The sequence below is a fragment of the Ranitomeya variabilis genome, chromosome 3 (genome assembly GCF_051348905.1).
Source record: "Ranitomeya variabilis isolate aRanVar5 chromosome 3, aRanVar5.hap1, whole genome shotgun sequence".
In the NCBI taxonomy this organism is placed as follows: domain Eukaryota; kingdom Metazoa; phylum Chordata; class Amphibia; order Anura; family Dendrobatidae; genus Ranitomeya; species Ranitomeya variabilis.
The window spans coordinates 779,679,027-779,702,652 of NC_135234.1; the positions used below are offsets into that span (position 1 = coordinate 779,679,027).

A 23,626-nucleotide genomic window follows, 5' to 3' on the forward strand; every position below is an offset into this window, starting at 1 on the left:
TTGAACAGATGGGCACTGGCAGGTGCAGGCTGGACCGGGTGTCAGACAGATGAGCTTGCAGGTGTGAGCTGGATCGGCAGTTAGATGAGCATTGGCAGATGCAGGCTGGACTGGCTGTCTGACAGATGAACCATGGCAGGTGCAGGCTGGTCTGCCTGAGGAACAGGGCAGCAATGGCAGGTGTGGACTGGATAGGGTGTTGAACAGATGGGAACATGGTGTTAGACAGGAGCACTGGCAGGTGCAGACTATGCCGGGTCTTAGACAGAGGAGCACTGACAGGTGCAGGCTAATGGACAGAAGAGTACAGACAGGTATGAGCAGATGGGTGCAGGGTAGACAAGTAGATGGGCGGACCTGGGGAACCTGACAACTAGCAAGCAGGCAAGGCAAACTAACAACATTGCTCAGGCACCTCCATATTGGCGGAGGAGCCTTAAATAGAAGGTGAAGGTGTTGCCCTGCAGGGGACACCATAGTGCAACACGCCCAGTCACTTTAAGAGGGAGGTAGTGTACATGTCCTAAGCATAGTGCCCGGGTACCTGCAAGCGGTGCACACACCACGGGCCTGGGCAAACTTGGAGGAGGAAGGAAGCCTGGGACAGGAGACTCTGCTGGGAAAGTGAGGCATAAGGCAGAGGCGCCGGCGCTACAGAGACCCAATCAGGAGTCTCCACATTTCCAAAAATTAGGGCCTGACACCACCAAAGTGGCATCAATTTCACCAGAGTAGAAATAGTATAATAGGGACCGACACCTTTTCCACTACAACCAACAAAAAAAATAATGTCAACATCTGCAACAGCAACAGCATACTTTTAAATGTCAACAACAGAAAAATGCGGCAGCACTCACCCAATTGTGGTCCAGTTCTTTATTTAGAACATGAGTAAATACAGCTTTTCGGTCCGATGGAGTGCAGTTGGATGGGAGGTGAGCAGGTGAATGACGACAGCTGTTTCGCGCTGATCCAAGCGCTTCTACAGGCCTGTAGAAGCGCTTGGATCAGCGCGAAACAGCTGTCGTCATTCACCTGCTCACCTCCCATCCAACTGCACTCCATCGGACCGAAAAGCTGTATTTACTCATGTTCTAAATAAAGAACTGGACCACAATTGGGTGAGTGCTGCCGCATTTTTCTGTTGTTGATCTTCTGGATTGCTTCTATTTTCTCATGCGAGCACCTCCTATATTTCATTCAGCTTGTCACCACTCACCGCTGTCGACCTTCGGTCTGCACACACAGGCTGTGCAGCTTACTTTTTTCTTTTTGTATCATACTTTTAAATGTGTTTAAATTGATTTGCATGTGGTGATTCCCAATAAATAGAATTTTTTATATTGCACTTTATTTGCATATGCTTTTCATTCAGTTTTTTGGGACTACTTGGATTATATGCATTAGGTGACCCCAGTGTAATTTGTATTTATAGATGGTGCCCGCTCACACATGGTAATTAGGAGCATAGTATTAGCAACAAAAAGTTTACTCTGCACCAGCTCTGCAAATAGCTGAATTTCAGCAGCAGTAAATGACAAGGTGGGATATGGTGTGCTGAATCACGTTAGCAACTGAAAAAATAAGATTTAGAACGCTATACTCGTGCATGGAGCACAATGGAAGTAGCGCACAACACACTTGAAGGACATGTGCCCTGCCGGCTTTGTCTGTGGACCTCAGTAATGGCACAAGAAACGAAAATCTGCTGGAAGGTCAATTTCACAACCACACAGGACACTAGCTAGCTACACTATCTGACTTAGAAACAACCGCCTCCTCCTGTAGAGTGGAATCCCTTATGCATAGCTCTCAACCGTCCCTCATACTGCGGGACTGTCCCGATTTTGAGGCTGTGCCTGGCAGTCCCACACCGGACACTACGTCTCCAGCACAGCCAGCAGGAGAAGCAGCTGACACACCCCCTTGTATTAGGCCATGACCCCTCCATATCTTCTTCCGGGACGGTGGTTCAGAGAGTGTGTGTGTGTGTAGTGGAGCCAGTAGATAGTGGTGTTGTCTGAGTGCATGCAGAGTTCGCAGAGCTGGGCTACATTGCAATGTGCAGGATCTGTGAGGCAGCAGTGTGGACAGTGACAGGTGGTGAAATCTTTGCCTGCATTGTAAGCAGAGCTGCTGGGACACATCTACAGCCCCAACTGTACACTGACATCGTTATGTGTGGTCCTGTGGCATCATGTGGGGCCATTATACAGTATGCAGCATCATGTGGGGCCATTATACAGTATTGAGCATCATGTGTGGCCATTATACAGTATGGAGCACAGTGTGGCCATTATACAGTATGGCGCATCATGTGTGGCCATTATACAGTATGGCGCACTGAGTGGATATTATACAGTACGTAGCATCATGTGGAGCCATTATACAGTATTGAGCATCATCTGTGGCCATTATACAGTATGGAGCACTGTGGGGCCATTATACAGTATGGAGCACTGTGTGGCCATTATACAGTATGGCGCATTATGTGTGGCCATTATACTGTACGCAGCATCATGTGTGGCCATTATACAGTACTAGACTGTGGCCCGATTCTAAAGCATCGGGTATTCTAGAATATGCATGTCCCCGTAGTATGTGATTCGCGGCAGACTGTGCCCGTCGCTGATTGGTCGAGGCAACCTTTATGACATCATCGTCGCCATGGCAACCATTATGACATCTACGTCGATACTGTACCTGTTGCTGATTGGTCGAGGCCTGGCGGCCTCGACCAATCAGAGACGCGGGATTTCCATTATGACATCATCGTCGCCATGCTGTGCCCGTCGCTGATTGGTCGAGGCCTGGCGGCCTCGACCAATCAGAGACGCGGGATTTCCAGGACAGACAGACAGAAAGACAGACAGACAGAAAAACCCTTAGACAATTATATATATAGATGGAGCACTGTTTGGCCATTATACAGTATGGAGTATCATGTGTGGCCATTATACAGTATTGAGCTTCATGTGGGGCCATTATACACTATTGAGCATCATGTGTGGCCATTATACAGTATGGAGCACTGTGTGGCCATTATACAGTATGGAGCATCATGTGGGGCCATTATACAGTATGGAGCACTGTGTGGCCATTATACAGTATGGCGCATTATGTGTGGCCATTATACTGTACGCAGCATCATGTGTGGCCATTATACAGTACTAGACTGTGGCCCGATTCTAAAGCATCGGGTATTCTAGAATATGCATGTCCCCGTAGTATGTGATTCGCGGCAGACTGTGCCCGTCGCTGATTGGTCGAGGCAACCTTTATGACATCATCGTCGCCATGGCAACCATTATGACATCTACGTCGATACTGTGCCTGTTGCTGATTGGTCGAGGCCTGGCGGCCTCGACCAATCAGAGACGCGGGATTTCCATTATGACATCATCGTCGCCGTGCTGTGCCCGTCGCTGATTGGTCGAGGCCGCCAGGCCTCGACCAATCAGAGATGCGGGATTTCCAGGACAGACAGACAGACAGAAAGACAGACAGACAGACAGACAGACAGACGGAAAAACCCTTAGACAATTATATATATAGATGGAGCATCGTGTGTGGCCATTATACAGTATGGAGCACTGTGTGGCTATTATACAGTATTGAGCATCTTGTTTTGCCATTATAAAGTATGGAGCATCATGTGTGGTCATTATACAGTATGGAGCATCATATGTGGCCATTATACAGTATGGAGCACTGTGTGGCCATTATACAGTATGTCCCCGTAGTATATGGACAATGATGATTCCAGAATTTACGGCAGACTGTGCCCGTCGCTGATTGGTCGAGGCAACCTTTATGACATCATCGTCGCCATGGCAACCATTATGACATCTACGTCGATACTGTGCCCGTCGCTGATTGGTCGAGGCGAATTCACGGCAGACTGTGCCCGTCACTGATTGGTCGAGGCAACCTTTATGACATCATCGTCGCCATGCTGTGCCCGTCTCTGATTGGTCGAGGCCTGGCGGCCTCGACCAATCAGAGACGCGGGATTTCCAGGACAGACAGACAGACAGACAGACAGACAGAAAGACAGACAGACGGAAAAACCCTTAGACAATTATATATATAGATGGAGCATCGTGTGTGGCCATTATACAGTATGGAGCACTGTGTGGCTATTATACAGTATTGAGCATCTTGTTTTGCCATTATAAAGTATGGAGCATCATGTGTGGTCATTATACAGTATGGAGCATCATATGTGGCCATTATACAGTATGGAGCACTGTGTGGCCATTATACAGTATGGAGCATCATGTGGGGCCATTATACAGTGTGGAGCACTGTGTGGCCATTATACAGTATGGAGCATTGTGTGTGGCCATTATACAGTATGGAGCACTGTGTGGCCATTATACAGTATGGAGCATCATGTGGTGCCATTATACAGTATGGAGCACTGTATGGCCATTACGCAGTATTGAGCATCATGTGTGGCCATTAAACAGTATGGAGCACTGTGTGGCCATATTTGTTTCTGCTTATAATTATTGTTTATGAAACAGTGTGATCAGCAGTGCTAAATGGGTGTGATTGGGGTGTGGATATGGGTGTGACTAGTTGTGAAATAGGTGTGGTCAGGGAGTGGCCTAAAATTTGCCGTGGTGTGCTGCGCGCGCCGCTACGTTTGTCCCTCTTTGCCTTCTTCAAAAGTTGAGAGGTATGCTTATGGAGAGCAAGGAAGAACTGTGCTAGTGAGCATGCAAGAAAGTGGAGCACAGGAGAGAGACACCAGGGGAGAATAGCAGCGTTTGGGCTACCTCCCTGGCCGAGTGCCGATTCCGGTAGCGGGAAGACCGAGGTTGTGTCGGACTCTAGGCACAGCAGAAACCGGCAGGACAGCTGGATTACATATCACCTGTCTGCCCTAATACCCAGGAGGCACAGTGGAACATAGAGCCTGGGTCGTGATAGAGACCCTGTAAAAAGGCTTGAGCCACCTGTCATACGGGTTAGTGTCCTAACCTTCATGGAGGACAGAGAGAACTATGAAGACCCTGCCAGAAGCCATAGGCAGTAAGGGACTACAACATCACCGTGATAATAGGAAGGCTTCTAACTCCACCTGGTAAAGGGGACTCTGAATTCGCTTCCAAGGTGGCCGGACCCTGCCTATACCTGTGATCTGGTGCCCTGGACTGCAGTTGCCTGAAGCCTTCAGTGAACCAGATAAAGAGACTGCAAACCTGTGTCCTCCATTCTTTACTGCACCACTCAACATGCTCATCTACACACCGGGAGCCCTGGGGACCTATCTCACCTGTGGGAAGTTATACCATCTAGCTGCCATAACATCACCCAAGAGGACCCCTTTAAGCAGCGTCGGTCCCCACTGACTGAATATCACAGGTGGCGTCACGAACACAAACTTTATTCCAAATCCCCTTTAAAGAGCTTTCCTTTTATTTGGGCACCCAGGGCCATGGACCGGGTCGCAGCCACTGTGACATCCCCTTTAAGTACCGGACCCGGCACCAGGTACCCCACGGCCCTGGCGGGCGACTCACATTAACATCCAATAGGGCGGCTGAGCTGTCCATCACGATACTGGATGGCAGAACTGTTATTAACTGCGGCAAGACACAATGATAGGAGGAATCGTGAGAGTTTAAAGGGTTGTCCCAGACCAGTATAAGATTTGTGAGGGTCCACCACTCTCACAGTCAGCTGAAACTGCTCCGGAAGCAGCCCGGACTAAGGCTGGTGCATACTGCGCTTTTGGACACTTGCGTGTACATGCTCATGTGTGCACTGTCAGGATTAATCCCAAAGCATCTGTCCATCATAGGGACCCACTATAAAGCGATGCTACTGCATGGTATACCTCTCTGGCTTCCCCAGAGGGGATCACATATACCTGGAAGGGGCCCAGGATGGGGGTCATTAGTGCAGAATTGGGGGACATTACCCCTATAACAGTGTCCGCCGCAGATCTCCCATGGGCGGATGGTGTGACGGTTATAGCTGATAATGGCAGTGTGGCGGGTGTCGCTCATTACAGCGGACAGTGTGGAGCCCATATATTATAGGAGACTTATTTAGGTCAGAACATGGACAGATACATTTTTATTCAGGAGCATTTTAATAACAATTATTTCAGGTATTTGATGAGTTGACGTCTTTATTCGTATCGTTTTGGGCTACATGACATTTTTTTTTATTGCTTTATTTTTTTATTTTTTGGGGTAGCAGAGTGAACTAAAACCAGAAATTCATACATGTTTTTTATTTATTTTTTCACATCATTCACCGTGCGGTAAAAGTGATCAGGAAACGTTATTCTTCAGGTTATTGTGATCGCAGTGATATCAGACTTATATAAGGGTTTTTGAGTCTGTTGTGAACTAAAATCTATTTTTTGCAAACAATAATTTGTTTTTCCATCATCGTACTCTGATAGCTGTAACGTTTTTATTTTTTTGCTATCGACTTTTTTTTGGAGACAAGATGGCGTTTCTATTGTTGTGTGATTAATTGATTACTTTTCATGTCTTGTGTGTCAGTATGATGAAAAAGCTTTATTTTTGTTGTGGTTTTTTTTATTCATTTTTTTATGGTGTCACCAAACGGGTTAAATAATGACAGTTTATTATATTAGTTTGTTCCAGATGCGACAATATCCAATATGTGTCTTTTTTTACATCACTTTTGTTTTTACAGAAAAAGTGTTTTTACTTGGAATACACTTTTCCATTTTTTTTCATACTTTCACTTTTATTTTTCACATTTTTATAATACTTTTTTTTTTACTTTTTTACCTTGTCCCAGGCTATAATAGATCTGTAAATCACACACAGGCCAGAGGATCTTACAGGCCATCATGGTACATGGGCGACTCTGCTGCCATGATGGGTCACGATGGAGACTATCGGCATGACATGAAGAGAAGGTAGCGCCCTCCCTCTGTGAGCCGATCGATGCCGCTGTCGCTTTTGGCAGGAGCATCACAGGGTTTAAATGTCCGCGATTGGCGCTGGCACCGATCGTGGACGTGTATCACTGCTTCCACTAGTATGGGATCTGACAGACGAAGCAGTAAAGCAAAAAGGGAACCACCTGCATCATAGGTAGCTAGTAAGTGGGGGTGAGGAGCGCGTGATCAAGGTGCACAATCCCTGCTATATAGAAAGATCTCAGTGAAGCACGCAAGAAGCTGCATCGGTCACTCAAGTGGCACACCGATTCCTTCATGGCCATCATGATAAAAATAGGGTGAGGATACCCTCCACTGAGCTGTGAGGTGCGGCCATACCAGAGGGTGTCTGTAACCTGATCCCTGGGTGTGAAGAGGTCTGCCAGAAGCTGCAGGAAGACTGGAGCATGAGTGTGAGGGACATGGTACCGGTGAGTAGGAGTGAGCACCAGGATCACCATTAGTAGGTAGTACAGGAAATGGCGACATAGTGGTCATCTCATCTGCGGACTCCAGCATAGATCCTTCCCCAACCACCCCGCACCTCTTTGGCCCTTGGACAGATGCAGGGCCCCGTATTAGATTGTAGATGCCATGATGAGGAGCCGAACATTGCTACAGAGCAGACAGAGGGGATCACACAAATCCCATGTAGCTCAGCCTTAGAGACTCGCTTACCTAGGACACAAATCACAGGAATTAACCCCTCAGATTACACAATACATATAAATATGGAATTAATAAGACATCGGTCACTGGGGGCCCCTGTAAGGAACCGTTAATAAGCCAACACATCTTCTAATGAGGAGTCTTGGGGGCCCTGTCTCTTGGGGAGAATAATACCATATAATAGTCCTTTGCCTGTCCCCTCCATCTCTCTCACATACTGTGGACACAACAGTGAGTATGAGGTGGGATGGAGGCTTGTGAGAACTGCGATGTCTGGAGGGGAAAGAGGAGTCAGGAAAAGAACAGGATCCTGGAAGGAATGAAGACGTCTGAAGGAGTCAGCAGGGTCAAGAGCCAAGTGTGCATGTGTAGAGCTGTCTAAGATTGATGGACACCATGAATGAGAACCTGTCATGTCAAAAAACTCTGTCAACCTGCAGATACGGGGTTATTCTCTATAGCATTCTAAAGCTGCACTGAGAGCCCGGCTGCCAGAACAAAATGAACTCTATTCCTCCTGGCAGCCTCCGGTTATCAGTCATGGAGATGCAGCGGTGCAGGTTCAGTCATCGCTCAGTAAATACAGTTGTGCTCTAAAGTTTACATACCCCGGTAGAATTTTTGCTTTCTTGGCCTTTTTTCAGAGAAAATGAATGATAACACCAAAACTTTTTCTCCACTCATGGTTAGTGGTTGGGTGACGCCATTTATTGTCAGACTACTGTGTTTTCTCTTTATAAATCATAATGACAACCCAAAACATTCAGTGACCAAAAGTTCACATCCCCTGGTGATTTTGACCTGATAACATGCACAGAAGTGGCCGCAAATGGGTGTGAATGGCTACTAAAGGTAACATCCTCACCTGTGACCTGTTTGCCTGTAATCAGTGTGTGCATAAAAGCTGAGTGAGTTTCTGGGATCCAGACAGACTCTTGCATCTTTCATCCAGCCACTGATGATTCTGGATTGTGAACCATGGGTAAAGCAAAAGAATTGTCAATGGATCTACGGGAAAAGGTAGTTGAACTGTATAAAACAGGAAAGGGATACAAAAAGATATCCAAGGAATTGATAATGCCGGTCAGCAACGTTCACACTGTGATTAACAAATGGAAAATCAGGGGCTCTGTAAGAACAAAACCACGGTCAGGTAGACCAACAAAAATGTCGTCCACAACTGCCAGGAAAATTGTTTGGGATGCAAAGAAAAACCCACAAATAACATCAGCTGAAATACAGGACTCTCTGAAAACTAGCGGTGTGGCTGGATCAAGATGCACAATAAGGAGGCACTTGAAGAAAAATTGGCTGCATGGTCGAGTCGCCAGAAGAAAGCCATTACTGCGCACATGCCACAAAGTATCTCACCTACAATACACAAAACAGCACAGAGACAAGCCTCAAAACTTCTGGAACAAGGTAATTTGGAGTGATGAGACCAAAATTCTACTTTTTGGCCACAACCATGAAAGATACATTTGGAGAGAGGTCAACAAGGCCTATGATGAAAGGAACACCATTCCTACTGTAAAGCACGGAGGTGGATCGCTGATGTTTTGGGGATGTGTGAGCTACTAAGGCACAGGTGTTATGAATTGTATTTCTTGGCTCCCTCTTGTGATCACTAGCGGTATTACACTTGGATTGCCTTTCTCCAGGTTTGTCCCCACCTGGGTCGTTAGGCCTTGGGTGTTCCTATTTAGACTTCCTGGAAATTCAGTCTAGTGCCTGGAATCGATGTAATCAGTCTATGTCTTTTGGCTCCTGTCTCCTGGTCTCCTGTTTTTTGCAAGATAAGCTAAGTCCTGCCTTCTTATTTTGTTAATCCGTATTACTGCTATTTTGTTCCAGCTTGTTACAATGTGATTCTTGATTTTTGCTGGAAGCTCTAGGGGGCTGATATTCTCCCCCCACACCGTTAGTCGGTGCGGGGGTTCTTGGATATTCAGCGTGGATATTTTGGTAGGGTTTTTGCTGACCGTATAAGTCCTCTTTCTATTTTCTGCTATTAATTAGTGGGCCTCACTTTGCTAAATCTAGTTCATACTTACGTTTGTCTTTTCTTCTTACCTCACCGTTATTATTTGTTGGGGGCTTGTATCATACCTTTTGGGGTCCCTTCTCTGGAGGCAAGTGAGGTCTTATTTTCTCTGAAAGGGTTAGTTAGTTCTCCGGCTGGTGCGAGACGTCTAGAATCAACGTAGGCACGTTCCCCGGCTACTGTTAGTTGTTGTGTTAGGATTAGATATTCGGTCAGCCTAGTTACCACCTCCCTATGAGCTAGATTTTGTGTTTGCGGACTTAGCTGGAACTTCTGAGATCCTCTACCACTAGGATCACAACAGTATTCCAGGCCATTAATGCATTGCTGAAGTGGGATTAAAAGAAAAGAAGTTCTGATTTTTTTTTTGATTTTTTTTTCTTCTTCCCCTTTTTCTCTGAGTGGCTTGAAGCTCTGCTGCAGACATGAATGTTCAGACTCTGATTACTAGTGTGGATCAGCTTGCTGCTCGTGTGCAGGGCATTCAGGATTTTGTTATTAGCAGTCCTATGTCAGAGCCTAAGATACCTATTCCTGAGCTTTTCTCTGGTGATCGATTTAAATTTAGGAATTTTAGGAATAATTGTAAATTGTTTCTATCTTTGAGACCGCGTTTGTCTGGAGACTCAGCTCAACAAGTAAAAATTGTTATCTCTTTCTTGCGTGGCGACCTGTCATGATTCTCAATGGCGAGAGAACATAGCCCAGCATATATGAGAACTAGCTCTTGGAAGATGGAAACTATACTGACCATGAACTAAACCTGCCGCACAACTAGAAGTGGCCGGGTAGCATGCCTACGTTTTTTTATCCCTAGATGCCCAGCGCCAGCCGGAGAACTACCTAATCCTAGCAGAGGAAAAGACAGTCCTGGCTCACCTCTAGAGAAATTTTCCCAAAAGGCAGACAGAGGCCCCCACATATATTGGCGGTGATTTTAGATGAAATGACAAACGTAGTATGAAAATAGGTTTAGCAAAAATCGAGGTCCGCTTACTAGATAGCAAGAAGACAGAAAGGGCACTTTCATGGTCAGCAGAAAACCCTATCAAAACACCATCCAGAAATTACTTTAAGACTCTAGCATTAACTCATAACACCAGAGTGGCAATTTCCGCTCACAAGAGCTTTCCAGACACAGTAACGAAACAGCAGCTGTGAACAGGAACAAAATGCAAAAACACACAAGGACAAAAGTCCAACTTAGCTGGGAGTTGTCTAGTAGCAGGAACATGCACAGAAAGGCTTCTGATTACATTGTTGACCGGCATGAAACTGACAGAGGAGCAAGGTTATATAGCGACTCCCACATCCTGATAGGAGCAGGTGAACAGAGGGGATGATGCACACAAGTACAATTCCACAAGTGGCCACCGGGGGAGCCCAGAATCCAATTTCACAACAGTACCCCCCCCCTCAAGGAGGGGGCACCGAACCCTCACCAGAACCACCAGGGCGATCAGGATGAGCCCTATGAAAGGCACGGACAAGATCGGAGGCATGAACATCAGAGGCAGTGACCCAAGAATTATCCTCCTGACCGTATCCCTTCCATTTGACCAGATACTGGAGTTTCCGTCTGGAAACACGAGAGTCCAAGATCTTTTCCACAACGTACTCCAACTCACCCTCAACCAACACCGGAGCAGGAGGCTCAACGGAAGGCACAGCCGGTACCTCATACCTGCGCAACAATGACCGATGAAAAACATTATGAATCGAAAAGGATGCAGGGAGGTCCAAACGGAAGGACACAGGGTTAAGAATCTCCAATATCTTGTACGGGCCGATGAACCGAGGCTTAAACTTAGGAGAAGAAACCCTCATAGGGACAAAACGAGAAGACAACCACACCAAGTCCCCAACACAAAGCCGAGGACCAACACGACGACGGCGGTTGGCAAAAAGCTGAGTCTTCTCCTGGGACAACTTCAAATTGTCCACCACCTGCCCCCAAATCTGATGCAACCTCTCCACCACAGCATCCACTCCAGGACAATCCGAAGATTCCACTTGACCGGAGGAAAATCGAGGATGAAACCCCGAATTACAGAAAAACGGGGACACCAAGGTGGCAGAGCTGGCCCGATTATTGAGGGCGAACTCCGCCAAAGGCAAAAAAGCAACCCAATCATCCTGATCCGCAGACACAAAACACCTCAAATATGTCTCCAAGGTCTGATTAGTCCGCTCGGTCTGGCCATTAGTCTGAGGATGGAAAGCAGACGAAAAAGACAAATCTATGCCCATCCTAGCACAGAATGCCCGCCAAAATCTAGACACGAATTGGGTCCCTCTGTCAGAAACGATATTCTCCGGAATACCATGCAAACGAACAACATTTTGAAAAAACAGAGGAACCAACTCGGAAGAAGAAGGCAACTTAGGCAAGGGAACCAGATGGACCATCTTAGAGAAACGGTCACACACCACCCAGATGACAGACATCTTATGAGAAACAGGCAGATCCGAAATAAAATCCATCGAGATGTGCGTCCAAGGCCTCTTCGGGATAGGCAAGGGTAACAACAATCCACTAGCCCGAGAACAACAAGGCTTGGCCCGAGCACAAACGTCACAAGACTGCACAAAGTCTCGCACATCTCGTGACAGGGAAGGCCACCAGAAGGACCTTGCCACCAAATCCCTGGTACCAAAGATTCCAGGATGACCTGCCAACGCAGAAGAATGAACCTCAGAGATGACTCTACTGGTCCAATCATCAGGAACAAACAGTCTACCAGGTGGGCAACGATCAGGTCTATCCGCCTGAAACTCCTGCAAGGCCCGCCGCAGGTCTGGAGAAACGGCAGACAATATCACTCCATCTTTAAGGATACCTGTGGGCTCAGAATTACCAGGGGAGTCAGGCTCAAAACTCCTAGAAAGGGCATCTGCCTTAACATTCTTAGAACCCGGTAGGTAAGACACCACAAAATTAAACCGAGAGAAAAACAACGACCAGCGCGCCTGTCTAGGATTCAGGCGCCTGGCAGACTCAAGGTAAATTAAATTTTTGTGGTCAGTCAATACCACCACCTGATGTCTGGCCCCCTCAAGCCAGTGACGCCACTCCTCAAAAGCCCACTTCATGGCCAAAAGCTCCCGATTCCCAATATCATAATTCCGCTCGGCGGGCGAAAATTTACGGGAAAAAAAAGCACAAGGTCTCATCACGGAGCAGTCGGAACTTCTCTGCGACAACACCGCCCCAGCTCCGATTTCAGAAGCGTCGACCTCAACCTGAAAAGGAAGAGCAACATCAGGCTGACGCAACACTGGGGCGGAAGAAAAGCGGCGCTTGAGCTCCCGAAAGGCCTCCACAGCATCAGGGGACCAATCAGCAACATCAGCACCCTTCTTAGTCAAATCAGTCAATGGTTTTACAACATCAGAAAAACCAGCAATAAATCGACGATAAAAGTTAGCAAAGCCCAAAAATTTCTGAAGACTCTTAAGAGAAGAGGGTTGCGTCCAATCACCAATAGCCTGAACCTTGACAGGATCCATCTCGATGGAAGAGGGGGAAAAAATGTATCCCAAGAAGGAAATCTTTTGAACCCCAAAAACACACTTAGAACCCTTCACACACAAGGAATTAGACCGCAAAACCTGAAAAACCCTCCTGACCTGCTGGACATGAGAGTCCCAGTCATCCGAAAAAATCAGAATATCATCCAGATACACAATCATAAATTTATCCAAATAATCGCGGAAAATGTCATGCATAAAGGACTGGAAGACTGAAGGGGCATTTGAAAGACCAAAAGGCATCACCAAATACTCAAAATGGCCCTCGGGCGTATTAAATGCGGTTTTCCACTCATCCCCCTGCTTGATTCGCACCAAATTATACGCCCCACGGAGATCAATCTTAGAGAACCACTTGGCCCCCTTTATACGAGCAAACAAATCAGTAAGCAGTGGTAACGGATATTGATATTTAACCGTGATTTTATTCAAAAGTCGATAATCAATACACGGCCTCAAAGAGCCGTCTTTCTTAGACACAAAGAAAAAACCGGCTCCTAAGGGAGATGACGAAGGACGAATATGTCCCTTTTCCAAGGACTCCTTTATATATTCTCGCATAGCCGCGTGTTCAGGCACAGACAGATTAAATAAACGACCCTTAGGGTATTTACTACCCGGGATCAAGTCTATGGCACAATCGCACTCCCGGTGCGGAGGTAGTGAACCAACCTTGGGTTCTTCAAAAACGTCACGAAAGTCAGACAAGAATTCAGGAATCTCAGAGGGAATAGATGATGAAATGGAAACCAAAGGTACGTCCCCATGAGTTCCTTTACATCCCCAGCTTAACACAGACATAGCTCTCCAGTCGAGGACTGGGTTATGAGATTGCAGCCATGGCAATCCCAGCACCAAAACATCATGTAGATTATACAGCACCAGAAAGCGAATAACCTCCTGGTGATCCGGATTAACACGCATAGTCACTTGTGTCCAGTATTGTGGTTTATTACTAGCCAATGGGGTGGAGTCAATCCCTTTCAGAGGTATCGGAGCCTCCAATGGCTCCAAATCATACCCACAGCGTTTGGCAAAGGACCAATCCATAAGACTCAAAGCAGCGCCAGAGTCGACATAGGCGTCCGCGGTAATAGATGACAAAGAACAAATCAGGGTCACAGATAGAATAAACTTAGACTGTAAAGTGCTAATTGAAACAGACTTGTCAGGCTTCTTAGTACGCTTAAAGCATGCTGATATAACATGAGTTGAATCACCACAATAGAAGCACAACCCATTTTTTCGTCTAAAATTCTGCCGCTCGCTTCTGGACAGAATTCTATCACATTGCATATTTTCTGGCGTTTTCTCAGTAGACACCGCCAAATGGTGCACAGGTTTGCGCTCCCGCAGACGCCTATCGATCTGAATAGCCATCGTCATGGACTCATTCAGACTCGCAGGCACAGGGAACCCCACCATAACATCCTTAATGGCATCAGAGAGACCTTCTCTGAAAATCGCCGCCAGGGCGCACTCATTCCACTGAGTAAGCACAGACCATTTGCGGAATTTTTGGCAGTATATTTCAGCTTCATCTTGCCCCTGAGACAAGGACATCAAGGCCTTTTCCGCCTGAAGCTCTAAATGAGGTTCCTCATAAAGCAACCCCAAGGCCAGAAAAAACGCATCCACATTGAGCAACGCAGGATCCCCTGGTGCCAATGCAAAAGCCCAGTCTTGAGGGTCGCCCCGGAGCAAGGAAATTACAATCCTGACCTGCTGTGCAGGGTCTCCGGCAGAGCGAGACTTCAGGGACAAAAACAATTTGCAATTATTTTTAAAATTTTGAAAGTGAGATCTATTCCCCGAGAAGAATTCAGGCAAAGGAATTCTAGGCTCAGACATAGGTGCATGAACAACAAAATCTTGCAAATTTTGTACCTTTGTGGCGAGATTATTCAAACCTGTAGCTACACTCTGAAGATCCATTTGAAACAGGTGAACACAGAGCCATTCAAGGATTAGAAGGAGAGAAAGAGAGGAAGGCTGCAGTATAGGCAGACTAGCAAGTGATTCAATTAAGAGCACACTCAGAACTAGAGGAAAAAAAAAAAAAAAAAAAAATTGTAGCAGACTTCTTTTTTCTCTCCTTTCTCAGCCAGTAATTTAACCCTTTTTTTTTTTGGCCGGTCAAACTGTCATGATTCTCAATGGCGAGAGAACATAGCCCAGCATATATGAGAACTAGCTCTTGGAAGATGGAAACTATACTGACCATGAACTAAACCTGCCGCACAACTAGAAGTGGCCGGGTAGCATGCCTACGTTTTTTTATCCCTAGATGCCCAGCGCCAGCCGGAGAACTACCTAATCCTAGCAGAGGAAAAGACAGTCCTGGCTCACCTCTAGAGAAATTTTCCCAAAAGGCAGACAGAGGCCCCCACATATATTGGCGGTGATTTTAGATGAAATGACAAACGTAGTATGAAAATAGGTTTAGCAAAAATCGAGGTCCGCTTACTAGATAGCAAGAAGACAGAAAGGGCACTTTCATGGTCAGCAGAAAACCCTATCAAAACACCATCCAGAAATTACTTTAAGACTCTAGCATTAACTCATAACACCAGAGTGGCAATTTCCGCTCACAAGAGCTTTCCAGACACAGTAACGAAACAGCAGCTGTGAACAGGAACAAAATGCAAAAACACACAAGGACAAAAGTCCAACTTAGCTGGGAGTTGTCTAGTAGCAGGAACATGCACAGAAAGGCTTCTGATTACATTGTTGACCGGCATGAAACTGACAGAGGAGCAAGGTTATATAGCGACTCCCACATCCTGATAGGAGCAGGTGAACAGAGGGGATGATGCACACAAGTACAATTCCACAAGTGGCCACCGGGGGAGCCCAGAATCCAATTTCACAACAGCGACCCTCAGGATTGGGCTTTTTCATTGGCGCCAGGAGATCCGGCATTGGCAAATATTGATGCGTTTTTTCCGGCGCTTGGATTACTTTATGAGGAGCCCAATCTTGAAATTCAGGCAGAAAAAGCGTTGCTGGCTATCTCTCAGGGCCACGATGAGGCTGAAGTGTATTGCCAAAAATTTCGCAAATGGTCCGTGCTCACTCAATGGAATGAGTGTGCTCTGGCCGCAAATTTCAGAAATGGCCTTTCTGAAGCCATTAAGAATGTGATGGTGGGTTTTACCATTCCTACAAGTCTGAGTGATTCTATGGCTCTGGCCATTCAGATTGATCGGCGTTTGCGGGAGCGCAAATCTGCTAATCCTCTGGCAGTGCTGTCTGAACAGACACCTGACTCAATGTTATGTGATAGAATTCAGACTAGAGCTGAACGACGAAATCATAGACGTCAGAATGGGTTATGTTTTTACTGTGGTGATTCTACACATGTTATCTCAGCATGCTCTAAGTGCCTAACAAAGATGATTAGTCCTGTCACCATTGGTAATTTGAATCCTAAGTTTATTCTGTCTGTAACTCTAATTTGCTCATTGTCTTCTTACCCTGTTATGGCGTTTGTGGATTCAGGTGCTGCCCTGAGTCTTATGGACTTGTCGTTTGCTAAGCGCTGTGGTTTTGTCCTGGAGCCTTTAAAAAATTCCATTCCTCTTAGAGGAATTGATGCTACGCCATTGGCGGAGAATAAGCCGCAGTATTGGACACAAGTGACCATGTGCATGACTCCTGAACATCGGGAGGTGATTCGTTTTCTTGTTCTTGTGTTCTGCATAAAATGCATGATTTGGTTGTTTTAGGTCTGCCATGGTTACAGACCCATAATCCAGTCTTAGATTGGAAGGCTATGTCTGTGTCAAGTTGGGGCTGTCAGGGAATTCATTGCGATTCCCCGTCAGTGTCTATTGCTTCTTCTACTCCTTCTGAAGTTCCTGAGTATTTGTGTGACTATCAGGATGTATTCAGCGAGTCCAGGTCCAGTGCTCTTCCTCCTCATAGGGACTGTGACTGCGCTATAGATTTGATTCCTGGTAGTAAATTTCCTAAGGGACGATTATTTAATTTGTCAGTACCTGAGCATGCCGCGATGCGTTCTTATGTCAAGGAGTCTTTAGAGAAGGGACATATTCGTCCATCCTCTTCCCCTCTTGGTGCGGGATTCTTTTTTGTAGCCAAAAAAGACGGGTCTTTGAGACCTTGTATAGACTATCGGCTTCTGAATAAAATCACTGTTAAATTTCAGTACCCTCTGCCACTATTGTCGGACTTGTTTGCCCGGATTAAGGGTGCCAAGTGGTTCACCAAGATAGATCTTCGTGGTGCGTACAACCTTGTGCGCATTAAGCAGGGAGATGAATGGAAAACTGCGTTCAATACGCCCGAAGGTCATTTTGAGTACTTGGTGATGCCTTTTGGGCTCTCTAATGCTCCTTCAGTGTTTCAGTCTTTTATGCATGACATCTTCCGGAAGTATCTAGATAAATTTATGATTGTTTATCTGGATGATATTCTGGTTTTTTCTGATGATTGGGATTCTCATGTAAAGCAGGTCAGGATGGTGTTTCAGGTTTTGCGTGATAATGCTTTGTTTGTGAAGGGCTCAAAGTGTCTCTTTGGAGTGCAGAAGGTTTCCTTTCTGGGTTTCATTTTCTCCCCTTCCACAGTGGAGATGGACCCAGTCAAGGTCCGAGCTATTCATGATTGGACCCAACCCACGTCCGTTAAGAGTCTTCAGAAGTTCTTGGGTTTTGCTAATTTCTACCATCGTTTTATTGCTAATTTCTCTAGCGTTGTTAAACCTTTGACGGATATGACCAAGAAAGGTTCTGATGTGGCTAATTGGGCTCCGGCAGCCGTAGAGGCTTTCCGGGAGCTGAAGCGCCGGTTGACTTCGGCGCCTGTTTTGTGCCAGCCTGATGTTTCACTTCCCTTTCAGGTTGAAGTGGACGCTTCTGAGATCGGTGCAGGGGCTGTTTTGTCGCAGAAAGGCTCTGGTTGTTCTGTGATGAGACCTTGTGCTTTTTTTTCTAGGAAATTTTCGCCTGCGGAGCGGAACTATGATGTGGGTAATCGGGAGTTGTTGGCCATGAAGTGGGCATTTGAGGAGTGGCGTCATTGGCTCGAGGGAGCTAAGCATCGTGTGGTGGTCTTGACTGATCACAAAAATTTGATGTATCTCGAGTCTGCTAAGCGCCTGAATCCTAGACAGGCTCGTTGGTCGTTGTTTTTCTCCCGTTTTGACTTTGTGGTCTCATACCTGCCTGGTTCGAAGAATGTGAAGGCGGATGCTCTTTCTAGGAGTTTTGTGCCTGACTCTCCGGGAGTCTCAGAGCCAGCTGGTATTCTTAAAGAGGGAGTAATTTTGTCGGCCATTTCTCCTGATTTGCGACGTGTGTTGCAGAGATTTCAGGCTGGTAGACCTGACTCTTGCCCACCTGATAGACTGTTTGTTCCTGACAAATGGACCAGCAGAGCTATCTCTGAGGTTCATTCCTCGGTGTTGGCAGGGCATCCTGGGTTTTTTGGTACCAGAGATTTGGTAGCTAGGTCCTTTTGGTGGCCTTCCTTGTCGCGGGATGTGCGTTCTTTTGTGCAGTCCTGTGGGATTTGTGCTCGGGCTAAGCCTTGCTGTTCTCGTGCCAGCGGGTTGCTTTTGCCCTTGCCAGTCCCGAAGAGGCCCTGGACACACATTTCCATGGATTTTATTTCAGATCTCCCGGTGTCTCAAGGTATGTCTGTCATCTGGGTGGTGTGTGATCGCTTTTCCAAGATAGTCCATTTGGTGCCCTTGCCTAAGTTGCCTTCCTCTTCCGATCTGGTTCCTTTGTTCTTTCAGAATGTGGTTCGTTTGCATGGCATTCCTGAGAATATCGTGTCTGACAGAGGATCCCAGTTTGTGTCTAGGTTCTGGCGATCTTTTTGTGCTAAGATGGGCATTGATTTGTCGTTCTCATCTGCCTTTCATCCTCAGACTAATGGCCAAACGGAGCGAACTAATCAGACGCTGGAGGCTTATTTGAGATGTTTTGTTTCTGCGGATCAAGATGATTGGGTGACCTTCTTGCCATTGGCTGAGTTTGCCCTCAATAATCGGGCTAGTTCCGCTACTTTGGTTTCGCCATTTTTCTGCAACTCTGGTTTTCATCCTCGTTTTTCCTCGGGTCATGTTGAATCTTCTGACTGTCCTGGGGTGGATTCCATGGTGGATAGATTGCAGCGGATTTGGAGTCATGTGGTGGACAACTTGAAATTGTCACAGGAGAAGGCTCAGCGTTTTGCCAACCGCCGCCGCGGTGTGGGTCCCCGACTTCGTGTTGGGGATTTGGTTTGGTTGTCTTCTCGGTATGTCCCTCTTAAGGTTTCCTCTCCTAAGTTTAAGCCTCGCTTTATTGGTCCTTATAAAATTTTGGAAATCCTTAATCCGGTTTCTTTTCGTTTGGATCTTCCGGTGTCGTTTGAAATTCACAATGTGTTTCATAGGTCTTTGTTGCGGCGGTACGTTGTGCCTGTGGTTCCTGCTGTTGACCCTCCTGCTCTGGTCTTGGTTGAGGGCGAGTTGGAGTACGTGGTGGAGAAGATCTTGCATTCTCGTCTCTCTAGACGGAGGCTTCAGTATCTGGTCAAATGGAAGGGCTATGGTCAGGAGGATAATTCCTGGGTGGTCGCCTCTGATGTTCATGCGGCCGATTTGGTTCGTGCTTTTCACGCGGCTCATCCTGATCGCCCTGGTGGTCGTGGTGAGGGTTCGGTGACCCCTCCTTAAAGGGGGGGGTACTGTTATGAATTGTATTTCTTGGCTCCCTCTTGTGATCACTAGCGGTATTACACTTGGATTGCCTTTCTCCAGGTTTGTCCCCACCTGGGTCGTTAGGCCTTGGGTGTTCCTATTTAGACTTCCTGGAAATTCAGTCTAGTGCCTGGAATCGATGTAATCAGTCTATGTCTTTTGGCTCCTGTCTCCTGGTCTCCTGTTTTTTGCAAGATAAGCTAAGTCCTGCCTTCTTATTTTGTTAATCCGTATTACTGCTATTTTGTTCCAGCTTGTTACAATGTGATTCTTGATTTTTGCTGGAAGCTCTAGGGGGCTGATATTCTCCCCCCACACCGTTAGTCGGTGCGGGGGTTCTTGGATATTCAGCGTGGATATTTTGGTAGGGTTTTTGCTGACCGTATAAGTCCTCTTTCTATTTTCTGCTATTAATTAGTGGGCCTCACTTTGCTAAATCTAGTTCATACTTATGTTTGTCTTTTCTTCTTACCTCACCGTTATTATTTGTTGGGGGCTTGTATCATACCTTTTGGGGTCCCTTCTCTGGAGGCAAGTGAGGTCTTATTTTCTCTGAAAGGGTTAGTTAGTTCTCCGGCTGGTGCGAGACGTCTAGAATCAACGTAGGCACGTTCCCCGGCTACTGTTAGTTGTTGTGTTAGGATTAGATATTCGGTCAGCCTAGTTACCACCTCCCTATGAGCTTGATTTTGTGTTTGAGGACTTAGCTGGAACTTCAGAGATCCTCTACCACTAGGATCACAACACACAGGGAACTTGGTCAAAGTTGAAGGAAAGATGAATGCAGCACGTTATCAGCAAATACTGGAGGCAAATTTGCACTCATCAGCCTGGAAGCTGTGCATGGGACGTACTTGGAAGCTACAACATGACAACGATCCAAAACACAAGGCCAAGTCGACCTGTTATTATCTACAGCAGAACAAAGTGAAGGTTCTGGAGTGGCCATCTCAGTCTCCTGACCTCAGTATCATTGAGCCACTCTATGGAGATCTCAAGCGCGCAGATCATACTAGACAGCCCAGGAATTTACAGGAACTGGAGGCTTTATGCCACGAAGAGTGGGCAGCTTTACCATCTGAGAAAATAAAGACCCTCATCCACAACTACCACAAAAGACTTCAAGCTGTCATTGATGTTAGAGGGGGCAATACACGGTATTAAGAAATGGGGTATGAAAACTTTTGATCAAGGTCATTTGGATGTTTTGGGTTGTCATTATGATTTAAAAAGAGAAAACACAGTAGTCTGATAATAAATGGCTTCACCCAACCACTAACCATGAGTGGAGGAAAAGTTTTGGTGTTATCATTCATATTCTCTGAAAAAAGGCCAAGAAAGCAAAAATTCTGCCGGGGTATGTAAACTTTCGATCACAATTGTAGTGTGTGGCTGCTGTAACCACAGACTGGCACTGACTGACAGCTCCCTCAGCAGTGCATCATTACAGGGCTGTCAGTCAGTGCCAGGGCGTGGTTACAGCCTCCTATGTACTGAGCAGTGAGTGAACCCAAACCAGCCGCATCTCAATGACTGAAAGCTTAAGGCTGCCAGGAGAAATAAAGTTAATTTCCTCCCAATAGCCGAGCGCTCCGTGCAGCAGCCATCCAGTATTAGAACACTATTAACCCCATATCTGCAGGTTAATAGTGTTTTTTGATATGACAGGTTCCCTTTATATCGAAATGACAGGATGAGAAATGACTGCATATGATCAGACTTTATATTATAGTTTGTGGGTCAGATTTCTAGTGCTGTCGTAAGTTTCTTAGGTAAATGAGCTGGACAGGACAGTGAAGTCATTTGGAGAAGGACCATGAACATTCAATAGTTATTGTTTTATTCCCTTCCCTACAATGCCCCTGTCTGGATGGGGAGGTGGCCATGTGCAGATCTATGAATGCACAGACCAGGCCTGGGCGATAAAAGTGACACAACCTAGGAGCTCCACACGCTGCTATAATCCATGGTCCAGCTCATCCAGCACTAGGAGACACGCTCTTGGCCACTCTGGCTAATTGCACAGGGTTTCAATCTTTACTCTAAGAATCTAACTCTGTTGTTACCTATTACATACAGCCATGCTACCTATTTCATTACACGGACTAAGATAGTGGCAGAGTTAATAGTAATGCCTTGGTGGTCTAGGTTGGTGATGGGGTTATTACTAGTGTTTGTGATGGTTTATGGTGGTATTTGTGGTGGTGACATTATATCCAGTGGTTGGACATCTGGGTTGTTGACCTCTGCACTATAATGTCCATAATGATGGTACTTACAATTGTTCCCTCTGCCAGATAGGGCCCTAAATACTCAGCTCAAAAAAATCCAACCATCTGACAAGTTTTTGGTTCCTAATAATGGGCAATAAAAAGAGAAGGAAAATTGTAGAACCTAAACCATTATGTAGAAAAAGTCTGCCAGGAGGATTGTGATTGATTAAGATGCCTGTGACCCCCACAATATTAACTCTTTGCTGCACATTCCATGTCTTTTCATGGTTTGTCTTCACATTGCCTCTATTTGCCTCTTAGTGGTTTAATTCCCCTAGGTAACAACCACTGTTCCACATGGATAACACCAGCTCCCACATCCCATCCACGTTCTTCCTCATTGGAATCCCTGGTCTAGAAGATGGACGTTTATGGACATCTTTCATCTTCTGTGTCCTCTATATCTTGGCCATTCTTGGAAACTCCTCCATAACCTACATAATCTGCATTGATAAGAGCCTCCATGGACCTATGTACATCTTCCTGGCCATGCTGGCGGTCAATGACCTAGCCTTCCCCAGCTCCACTGTGCCAAAGATGCTGGAAATCTTCTGGAGGAATGATAGCCGCATTGATGCTTCTGCTTGTCTCATCCAGATGTTTTTTGTCCATTTTTTATCAGTGGTGGAGTCGGGAATCTTAATCGCCATGGCTTATGACTGATACATTGCCATCTGTTCCCCGCTCAGATACTCGTCCATCCTCACTTATACTGCTCTGAAGAGAATTGTCGCTTCTGTTCTGATCAGGGCATTCATCTTTGTCTTGCCCATTCCCATCATGGTTGGCTGGTTGTACTATTGCGGAAAAGACGTAGTGTTGCACTCGTACTGTGAGCACATTGCCGTGGTGGAAATCATGTGCGGAGATACACAACTTGCATATCTTTATGGCTTCATAGTGGCGCTGTTCCTCGCCAGTTTGGACGTACTACTTATTGTTTTGTCCTATGTAATGATCCTAAGAGCCGTATACAAGATGCCGTCACAAGACGCTCGGCAGAAGACGACTGAAACTTGTAGCTCCCACGTCTGTGTGATTATCATTATCTATTCCTCAGCTTTTTTCTCTTTTGTGACATACACATTTGGGAAAAGTGATGTTATCCGTACAGCTCATATCTTCCTGGCCAATGCTTACATCTTATTTCCAGCTTTCTGTAACCCAATCATCTACGGAGTGAGGACCCAGCCAATCCGAGAGCACTTCCTAAAGATTATGTGCCAAAACAAAAAAAAACAAGCAATAAATAGGAACGAGTAGACATGGATGGATTGATTCATGGTACGTGGTCAGTAGTCTCATGACTTCGCACCTGTCCAGCTAAGGAAACAATGGACAGTAAGAGATTCCAGCGGACAAAGACTACTGTCCCGGCTGATGGATCGGAGTCCCACGCAGATCCGCCCATCTCTAGTCTTGGGTATACGTCAGTGGTATGATACTCAAAAAACACA

General features: G+C 46.2%; 1 protein-coding gene and 1 pseudogene across 1 annotated transcript in view; one reads left to right on the forward strand and one right to left on the reverse strand.

Annotated features, from left to right (window-relative positions):
* LOC143817492 (olfactory receptor 52A1-like) overlaps positions 1-23,626 on the reverse strand; it is a 165,878-nt gene that overhangs the window by 75,567 nt on the left and 66,685 nt on the right. The gene's annotated exons all lie outside the window — the stretch shown is intronic.
* Positions 22,467-23,432, forward strand: LOC143817591 (olfactory receptor 52R1-like; annotated as a pseudogene).